The sequence below is a fragment of the Oncorhynchus mykiss genome, unplaced genomic scaffold, assembly GCF_013265735.2.
Source record: "Oncorhynchus mykiss isolate Arlee unplaced genomic scaffold, USDA_OmykA_1.1 un_scaffold_405, whole genome shotgun sequence".
Classification (NCBI taxonomy): domain Eukaryota; kingdom Metazoa; phylum Chordata; class Actinopteri; order Salmoniformes; family Salmonidae; genus Oncorhynchus; species Oncorhynchus mykiss.
Genome location: NW_023493852.1, coordinates 67,501 through 77,500, shown reverse-complemented (window position 1 = coordinate 77,500; position 10,000 = coordinate 67,501).

Here is a 10,000-nt window from a genome sequence, read left to right as displayed (position 1 = left end):
TCTAGCCCTTCGGGAAGTATTTTTAATCATTTTTTGAAAATTACAGAAATTGGTCGAAAAAATGACAGAGTCCCACTTTTCACAGCCGTGCACCTGGTGATTGAAAACGTGCATCTGGTAACCCAAAAATGCGGTTCTCAATGCGCTTGCCGGTGTTACAGATATACATGTCCGATAATGATGCACCCTACTACGGACCTTTTTCAATGGGGGTCGGCCTGAATTATTTATGGAAGGTATGATTACTTTTTTTTTCTCCGTGCAACTGGTGATTGAAAACGTGCACCTGGTCACCCAAAACACGGTTCTCTATGCGGTTAGCGGTGTTCCCGAGATTCATGTCCGATAATGATGCACCCTACTACGGACCTTTTCAATGGGGGCCGGTCCGAATTATTTATGGAAGGTATGATTTTTTTTTTCTCTCTCCGTGCAACTGGTGATTGAAAACGTGCATCTGGTAACCCAAAACACGGTTCTCTATGCGGTTAGCGGTGTTCCCGAGATTCATGTCCGATAATGATGCACCCTACTACGGACCTTTTCAATGGGGGCCGGTCCGAATTATTTATGGAAGGTATGATTTTTTTTTTTTTTCAACACTTTTCCCCTCTTTTTCTCTCTCTGCCGGGGCCGGCCCTGGGTGCTTTATGGACGGTTTAAAACATGACTATGGATGCAAATGCTCATTTTCCTCCGTGCACCTGGTGATTGAAAACGTGCATCTGGTAACCCAAAAATTATAAAAGGGTTTTAAATACTTTTACCCGTCATTCTATTGATATAGCCCGCTAGGGGAGTGCCCCACTACGGCCCTCTCTCTGTCAGGGCCGTCCTTGGGTGCTTTTTACACACTTTAAGAAATCACGATGGATGCAGATTGCTATTAATCCTCCGTGCAACTGGTGATTGAAAACGTGCATCTGGTAACCCAAAATTTCAAATATGGTTCAAAATGAATTTAAAGGCACCCCTCTCATTGTTGCCCGCTATGGGAGCACCCCACTAAGGCCCTGTCTCGGTCGGGCCCGTCCTGAGTGCTTTATAGACACTTTAAGAAATCGCGATGGATGCAGATTGCTATTAATCCTCCGTGCAACTGGTGATTGAAAATGTGCAACTGGTGATTGAAAACGTGCACCTGGTCACCCAAAACACGGTTCTCTATGCGGTTAGCGGTGTTCCATCTATTCATGTCCGCTTATGGCGCACCCTACTACGGACCTTTAGCAATGGGGGCCGGCCCGAATTATTTATGGAAGGTCTGATGATGATTTTTTTTTTTTTTTCACCATCTCTTTCTCTCTCTGCCGGGGCCGGCCAAGAGTGCTTTATGGACGGTTTAAAACATGACTATGGATGCAAATGCTCATTTTCCTCCGTGCACCTGGTGATTGAAAACGTGCATCTGGTAACCCAAAAATTATAAAAGGGTTTTAAATACTTTTACCCGTCATTCTATTGATATAGCCCGCTAGGGGAGTGCCCCACTACGGCCCTCTCTCTGTCAGGGCCGTCCTTGGGTGCTTTTTACACACTTTAAGAAATCACGATGGATGCAGATTGCTATTAATCCTCCGTGCAACTGGTGATTGAAAACGTGCATCTGGTAACCCAAAATTTCAAATATGGTTCAAAATGAATTTAAAGGCACCCCTCTCATTGTTGCCCGCTATGGGAGCACCCCACTAAGGCCCTGTCTCGGTCGGGCCCGTCCTGAGTGCTTTATAGACACTTTAAGAAATCGCGATGGATGCAGATTGCTATTAATCCTCCGTGCAACTGGTGATTGAAAATGTGCAACTGGTGATTGAAAACGTGCACCTGGTCACCCAAAACACGGTTCTCTATGCGGTTAGCGGTGTTCCATCTATTCATGTCCGCTTATGGCGCACCCTACTACGGACCTTTAGCAATGGGGGCCGGCCCGAATTATTTATGGAAGGTCTGATGATGATTTTTTTTTTTTTTCACCATCTCTTTCTCTCTCTGCCGGGGCCGGCCAAGAGTGCTTTATGGACGGTTTAAAACATGACTATGGATGCAAATGCTCATTTTCCTCCGTGCACCTGGTGATTGAAAACGTGCATCTGGTAACCCAAAAATTATAAAAGGGTTTTAAATACTTTTACCCGTCATTCTATTGATATAGCCCGCTAGGGGAGTGCCCCACTACGGCCCTCTCTCTGTCAGGGCCGTCCTTGGGTGCTTTTTACACACTTTAAGAAATCACGATGGATGCAGATTGCTATTAATCCTCCGTGCAACTGGTGATTGAAAACGTGCATCTGGTAACCCAAAATTTCAAATATGGTTCAAAATGAATTTAAAGGCACCCCTCTCATTGTTGCCCGCTATGGGAGCACCCCACTAAGGCCCTGTCTCGGTCGGGCCCGTCCTGAGTGCTTTATAGACACTTTAAGAAATCGCGATGGATGCAGATTGCTATTAATCCTCCGTGCAACTGGTGATTGAAAATGTGCAACTGGTGATTGAAAACGTGCACCTGGTCACCCAAAACACGGTTCTCTATGCGGTTAGCGGTGTTCCATCTATTCATGTCCGCTTATGGCGCACCCTACTACGGACCTTTAGCAATGGGGGCCGGCCCGAATTATTTATGGAAGGTCTGATGATGATTTTTTTTTTTTTTTCACCATCTCTTTCTCTCTCTGCCGGGGCCGGCCAAGAGTGCTTTATGGACGGTTTAAAACATGACTATGGATGCAAATGCTCATTTTCCTCCGTGCACCTGGTGATTGAAAACGTGCATCTGGTAACCCAAAAATTATAAAAGGGTTTTAAATACTTTTACCCGTCATTCTATTGATATAGCCCGCTAGGGGAGTGCCCCACTACGGCCCTCTCTCTGTCAGGGCCGTCCTTGGGTGCTTTTTACACACTTTAAGAAATCACGATGGATGCAGATTGCTATTAATCCTCCGTGCAACTGGTGATTGAAAACGTGCATCTGGTAACCCAAAATTTCAAATATGGTTCAAAATGAATTTAAAGGCACCCCTCTCATTGTTGCCCGCTATGGGAGCACCCCACTAAGGCCCTGTCTCGGTCGGGCCCGTCCTGAGTGCTTTATAGACACTTTAAGAAATCGCGATGGATGCAGATTGCTATTAATCCTCCGTGCAACTGGTGATTGAAAATGTGCAACTGGTGATTGAAAACGTGCACCTGGTCACCCAAAACACGGTTCTCTATGCGGTTAGCGGTGTTCCATCTATTCATGTCCGCTTATGGCGCACCCTACTACGGACCTTTAGCAATGGGGGCCGGCCCGAATTATTTATGGAAGGTCTGATGATGATTTTTTTTTTTTTTCACCATCTCTTTCTCTCTCTGCCGGGGCCGGCCAAGAGTGCTTTATGGACGGTTTAAAACATGACTATGGATGCAAATGCTCATTTTCCTCCGTGCACCTGGTGATTGAAAACGTGCATCTGGTAACCCAAAAATTATAAAAGGGTTTTAAATACTTTTACCCGTCATTCTATTGATATAGCCCGCTAGGGGAGTGCCCCACTACGGCCCTCTCTCTGTCAGGGCCGTCCTTGGGTGCTTTTTACACACTTTAAGAAATCACGATGGATGCAGATTGCTATTAATCCTCCGTGCAACTGGTGATTGAAAACGTGCATCTGGTAACCCAAAATTTCAAATATGGTTCAAAATGAATTTAAAGGCACCCCTCTCATTGTTGCCCGCTATGGGAGCACCCCACTAAGGCCCTGTCTCGGTCGGGCCCGTCCTGAGTGCTTTATAGACACTTTAAGAAATCGCGATGGATGCAGATTGCTATTAATCCTCCGTGCAACTGGTGATTGAAAATGTGCAACTGGTGATTGAAAACGTGCACCTGGTCACCCAAAACACGGTTCTCTATGCGGTTAGCGGTGTTCCATCTATTCATGTCCGCTTATGGCGCACCCTACTACGGACCTTTAGCAATGGGGGCCGGCCCGAATTATTTATGGAAGGTCTGATGATGATTTTTTTTTTTTTTCACCATCTCTTTCTCTCTCTGCCGGGGCCGGCCAAGAGTGCTTTATGGACGGTTTAAAACATGACTATGGATGCAAATGCTCATTTTCCTCCGTGCACCTGGTGATTGAAAACGTGCATCTGGTAACCCAAAAATTATAAAAGGGTTTTAAATACTTTTACCCGTCATTCTATTGATATAGCCCGCTAGGGGAGTGCCCCACTACGGCCCTCTCTCTGTCAGGGCCGTCCTTGGGTGCTTTTTACACACTTTAAGAAATCACGATGGATGCAGATTGCTATTAATCCTCCGTGCAACTGGTGATTGAAAACGTGCATCTGGTAACCCAAAATTTCAAATATGGTTCAAAATGAATTTAAAGGCACCCCTCTCATTGTTGCCCGCTATGGGAGCACCCCACTAAGGCCCTGTCTCGGTCGGGCCCGTCCTGAGTGCTTTATAGACACTTTAAGAAATCGCGATGGATGCAGATTGCTATTAATCCTCCGTGCAACTGGTGATTGAAAATGTGCAACTGGTGATTGAAAACGTGCACCTGGTCACCCAAAACACGGTTCTCTATGCGGTTAGCGGTGTTCCATCTATTCATGTCCGCTTATGGCGCACCCTACTACGGACCTTTAGCAATGGGGGCCGGCCCGAATTATTTATGGAAGGTCTGATGATGATTTTTTTTTTTTTTCACCATCTCTTTCTCTCTCTGCCGGGGCCGGCCAAGAGTGCTTTATGGACGGTTTAAAACATGACTATGGATGCAAATGCTCATTTTCCTCCGTGCACCTGGTGATTGAAAACGTGCATCTGGTAACCCAAAAATTATAAAAGGGTTTTAAATACTTTTACCCGTCATTCTATTGATATAGCCCGCTAGGGGAGTGCCCCACTACGGCCCTCTCTCTGTCAGGGCCGTCCTTGGGTGCTTTTTACACACTTTAAGAAATCACGATGGATGCAGATTGCTATTAATCCTCCGTGCAACTGGTGATTGAAAACGTGCATCTGGTAACCCAAAATTTCAAATATGGTTCAAAATGAATTTAAAGGCACCCCTCTCATTGTTGCCCGCTATGGGAGCACCCCACTAAGGCCCTGTCTCGGTCGGGCCCGTCCTGAGTGCTTTATAGACACTTTAAGAAATCGCGATGGATGCAGATTGCTATTAATCCTCCGTGCAACTGGTGATTGAAAATGTGCAACTGGTGATTGAAAACGTGCACCTGGTCACCCAAAACACGGTTCTCTATGCGGTTAGCGGTGTTCCATCTATTCATGTCCGCTTATGGCGCACCCTACTACGGACCTTTAGCAATGGGGGCCGGCCCGAATTATTTATGGAAGGTCTGATGATGATTTTTTTTTTTTTTCACCATCTCTTTCTCTCTCTGCCGGGGCCGGCCAAGAGTGCTTTATGGACGGTTTAAAACATGACTATGGATGCAAATGCTCATTTTCCTCCGTGCACCTGGTGATTGAAAACGTGCATCTGGTAACCCAAAAATTATAAAAGGGTTTTAAATACTTTTACCCGTCATTCTATTGATATAGCCCGCTAGGGGAGTGCCCCACTACGGCCCTCTCTCTGTCAGGGCCGTCCTTGGTGCTTTTTACACACTTTAAGAAATCACGATGGATGCAGATTGCTATTAATCCTCCGTGCAACTGGTGATTGAAAACGTGCATCTGGTAACCCAAAATTTCAAATATGGTTCAAAATGAATTTAAAGGCACCCCTCTCATTGTTGCCCGCTATGGGAGCACCCCACTAAGGCCCTGTCTCGGTCGGGCCCGTCCTGAGTGCTTTATAGACACTTTAAGAAATCGCGATGGATGCAGATTGCTATTAATCCTCCGTGCAACTGGTGATTGAAAATGTGCAACTGGTGATTGAAAACGTGCACCTGGTCACCCAAAACACGGTTCTCTATGCGGTTAGCGGTGTTCCATCTATTCATGTCCGCTTATGGCGCACCCTACTACGGACCTTTAGCAATGGGGGCCGGCCCGAATTATTTATGGAAGGTCTGATGATGATTTTTTTTTTTTTTCACCATCTCTTTCTCTCTCTGCCGGGGCCGGCCAAGAGTGCTTTATGGACGGTTTAAAACATGACTATGGATGCAAATGCTCATTTTCCTCCGTGCACCTGGTGATTGAAAACGTGCATCTGGTAACCCAAAAATTATAAAAGGGTTTTAAATACTTTTACCCGTCATTCTATTGATATAGCCCGCTAGGGGAGTGCCCCACTACGGCCCTCTCTCTGTCAGGGCCGTCCTTGGGTGCTTTTTACACACTTTAAGAAATCACGATGGATGCAGATTGCTATTAATCCTCCGTGCAACTGGTGATTGAAAACGTGCATCTGGTAACCCAAAATTTCAAATATGGTTCAAAATGAATTTAAAGGCACCCCTCTCATTGTTGCCCGCTATGGGAGCACCCCACTAAGGCCCTGTCTCGGTCGGGCCCGTCCTGAGTGCTTTATAGACACTTTAAGAAATCGCGATGGATGCAGATTGCTATTAATCCTCCGTGCAACTGGTGATTGAAAATGTGCAACTGGTGATTGAAAACGTGCACCTGGTCACCCAAAACACGGTTCTCTATGCGGTTAGCGGTGTTCCATCTATTCATGTCCGCTTATGGCGCACCCTACTACGGACCTTTAGCAATGGGGGCCGGCCCGAATTATTTATGGAAGGTCTGATGATGATTTTTTTTTTTTTCACCATCTCTTTCTCTCTCTGCCGGGGCCGGCCAAGAGTGCTTTATGGACGGTTTAAAACATGACTATGGATGCAAATGCTCATTTTCCTCCGTGCACCTGGTGATTGAAAACGTGCATCTGGTAACCCAAAAATTATAAAAGGGTTTTAAATACTTTTACCCGTCATTCTATTGATATAGCCCGCTAGGGGAGTGCCCCACTACGGCCCTCTCTCTGTCAGGGCCGTCCTTGGGTGCTTTTTACACACTTTAAGAAATCACGATGGATGCAGATTGCTATTAATCCTCCGTGCAACTGGTGATTGAAAACGTGCATCTGGTAACCCAAAAATTATAAAACGGTTTTAAATACTTTTACCGGTCATTCTATTGATATAGCCCGCTATGGGAGCACCCCACTAAGGCCCTGTCTCGGTCGGGGCCGTCCTTCAGTGCTTTATATACAGTTTCATATATTACGATGGATGCAGATTGTGATTGTTTTCCAAAAGACCCGTGTGCATCTGGTAACCCAAAAATTATAAAACTGTTTTAAATCATTTTACCGGTCATTCTATTGATATAGCCCGCTAGGGGAGTACCCTACTACGGCCCTCTCTCGGTCAGGCCCGTCCTTAGGTGCTTTATATACAGTTTAAGATATTACGATGGATGCAGATTGTGATTGTTTTCCAAAAGACCCGTGTGCATCTGGTAACCCAAAAATTAAAATATGGTTCAAAACCCGGGTAACACCACTCTATTTACGGACATGACAGTAGAGCTTACCCCCTGGAGCTATTGACCTCCAGGCTTGTAGGCCCTTACTCACCACCCGGGTATCACCCCTCTATTTCGGGGATGATACCAGCAGGGGACCCCCCCCACCTCCACAACCTCGCATACCAGGTGAACCAGGGCACCCACACTTAAGCACCCCTCCTCGGACATTAAAGCAGATAACCGCGCTGTTATGAACCGCGTGCACCTGGTCACCCAAATGGAACTTGTGCACCTGGTCACCCAAAAGGACCGGCGTGCACCTGGTCACCCAAAGGCCGGCGTGCACCTGGTCACCCAAAAGGACCATGTGCACCTGGTCACCCAAAGGCCGGCGTGCACCTGGTCACCCAAAAGGACCGTGTGCACCTGGTCACCCAAAGGCCGGCGTGCACCTGGTCACCCAAAGGACCATGTGCACCTGGTCACCCAAAAGGACCATGTGCACCTGGTCACCCAAAGGGCCGGCGTGCACCTGGTCACCCAAAAGGACCATGTGCACCTGGTCACCCAAAGGCCGGCGTGCACCTGGTCACCCAAAGGACCATGTGCACCTGGTCACCCAAAAGGACCATGTGCACCTGGTCACCCAAAGGCCGGCGTGCACCTGGTCACCCAAAGGACCATGTGCACCTGGTCACCCAAAGGCCGGCGTGCACCTGGTCACCCAAAGGACCATGTGCACCTGGTCACCCAAAGGCCGGCTGTGCACCTGGTCACCCAAAGGACCATGTGCACCTGGTCACCCAAAAGGACCATGTGCACATGGTCACCCAAAGGCCGGCGTGCACCTGGTCACCCAAAGGACCATGTTGCACCTGGTCACCCAAAGGCCGGCGTGCACCTGGTCACCCAAAGGACCATGTGCACCTGGTCACCCAAAGGCCGGCGGTGCACCTGGTCACCCAAAGGACCATGTGCACCTGGTCACCCAAAAGGACCATGTGCACCTGGTCACCCAAAGGCCGGCGTGCACCTGGTCACCCAAAGGACCATGTGCACCTGGTCACCCAAAAGAACCGTGTGCACCTGGTCACCCAAAGGCCGGCGTGCACCTGGTCACCCAAAGGACCATGTGCACCTGGTCACCCAAAAGGACCATGTGCACCTTGGTCACCCAAAGGCCGGCGTGCACCTGGTCACCCAAAGGACCATGTGCACCTGGTCACCCAAAAGAACCGTGTGCACCTGGTCACCCAAAGGCCGGCGTGCACCTGGTCACCCAAAGGACCATGTGCACCTGGTCACCCAAAAGGACCATGTGCACCTGGTCACCCCAAAGGCCGGCGTGCACCTGGTCACCCAAAGGACCATGTGCACCTGTGTCACCCAAAAGAACCGTGTGCACCTGGTCACCCAAAGGCCGGCGTGCACCTGGTCACCCAAAGGACCATGTGCACCTGGTCACCCAAAAGAACCGTGTGCACCTGGTCACCCAAAGGCCGGCGTGCACCTGGTCACCCAAAGGACCATGTGCACCTGGTCACCCAAAAGCCGGCGTGCACCTGGTCACCCAAATGGAACTTGTGCACCTGGTCACCCAAAAGCCGGCGTGCACCTGGTCACCCAAATGGAACTTGTGCACCTGGTCACCCAAAAGCCGGCGTGCACCTGGTCACCCAAATGGAACTTGTGCACCTGGTCACCCAAAAGACCGGCGTGCACCTGGTCACCCAAAAGCCGGCGTGCACCTGGTCACCCAAATGGAACTTGTGCACCTGGTCACCCAAAAATTATAAAACTGTCCAAATGCATTTACCGGTCATTTTATTTATATAGCCCGCTAGGGGAGTAGCCCACTACGGCCCTCTCTTGGTCGGGGCCGTGCTTAGTGCTTTATGGACACTTTAAGATATTACGATGGATGCAGATTGTGATTGTTTTGCAAAGACCCGTGTGCATCTGGTAACCCAAAAATTATAAAACTGTTCAAAATGCATTTAAAGCTATACCTGACCCTCATGCCCGCCAGGGGAGTAGCCCACTACGGCCCTCTCTCAGTGGGGGCCCTATTTGAGTGCTTTTATGGACGGTTTTAAAATATCACGATGGATGCAGATTGCTATTAATCCTCCGTGCACCTGGTGATTGAAAACGTGCATCTGGTAACCCAAAATTTAAAATATGGACCGCGGGTGAATGGAGGGAGTAACTATGACTCTCTTAAGGTAGCCAACTGCTGATGAGCATATACATCCGTGCAACTGGTGATTGAAATGTGCATCTGGTAACCCAAAATAGATGGTAAATAATCACAGAAATTGCACTATGTCCATCTCTGTGAATGAGAGTACACATACAGGCATAAAGGCCCTAACTCCCTGTCAAGGAACAGGCCTCTCTCTCCTGGCATGAGAGAACACATAAATCCCTAAAGGTCAAACTCTGGGCCTGGTGATTGGAAAAATGGGCCAAAAAAAAGGGGGACAGAGCAGCCAACCTCCACAGAGGCTGACTGCTCTGCCCCCCTTAAGGACAGTGGCACTATGGACCTTC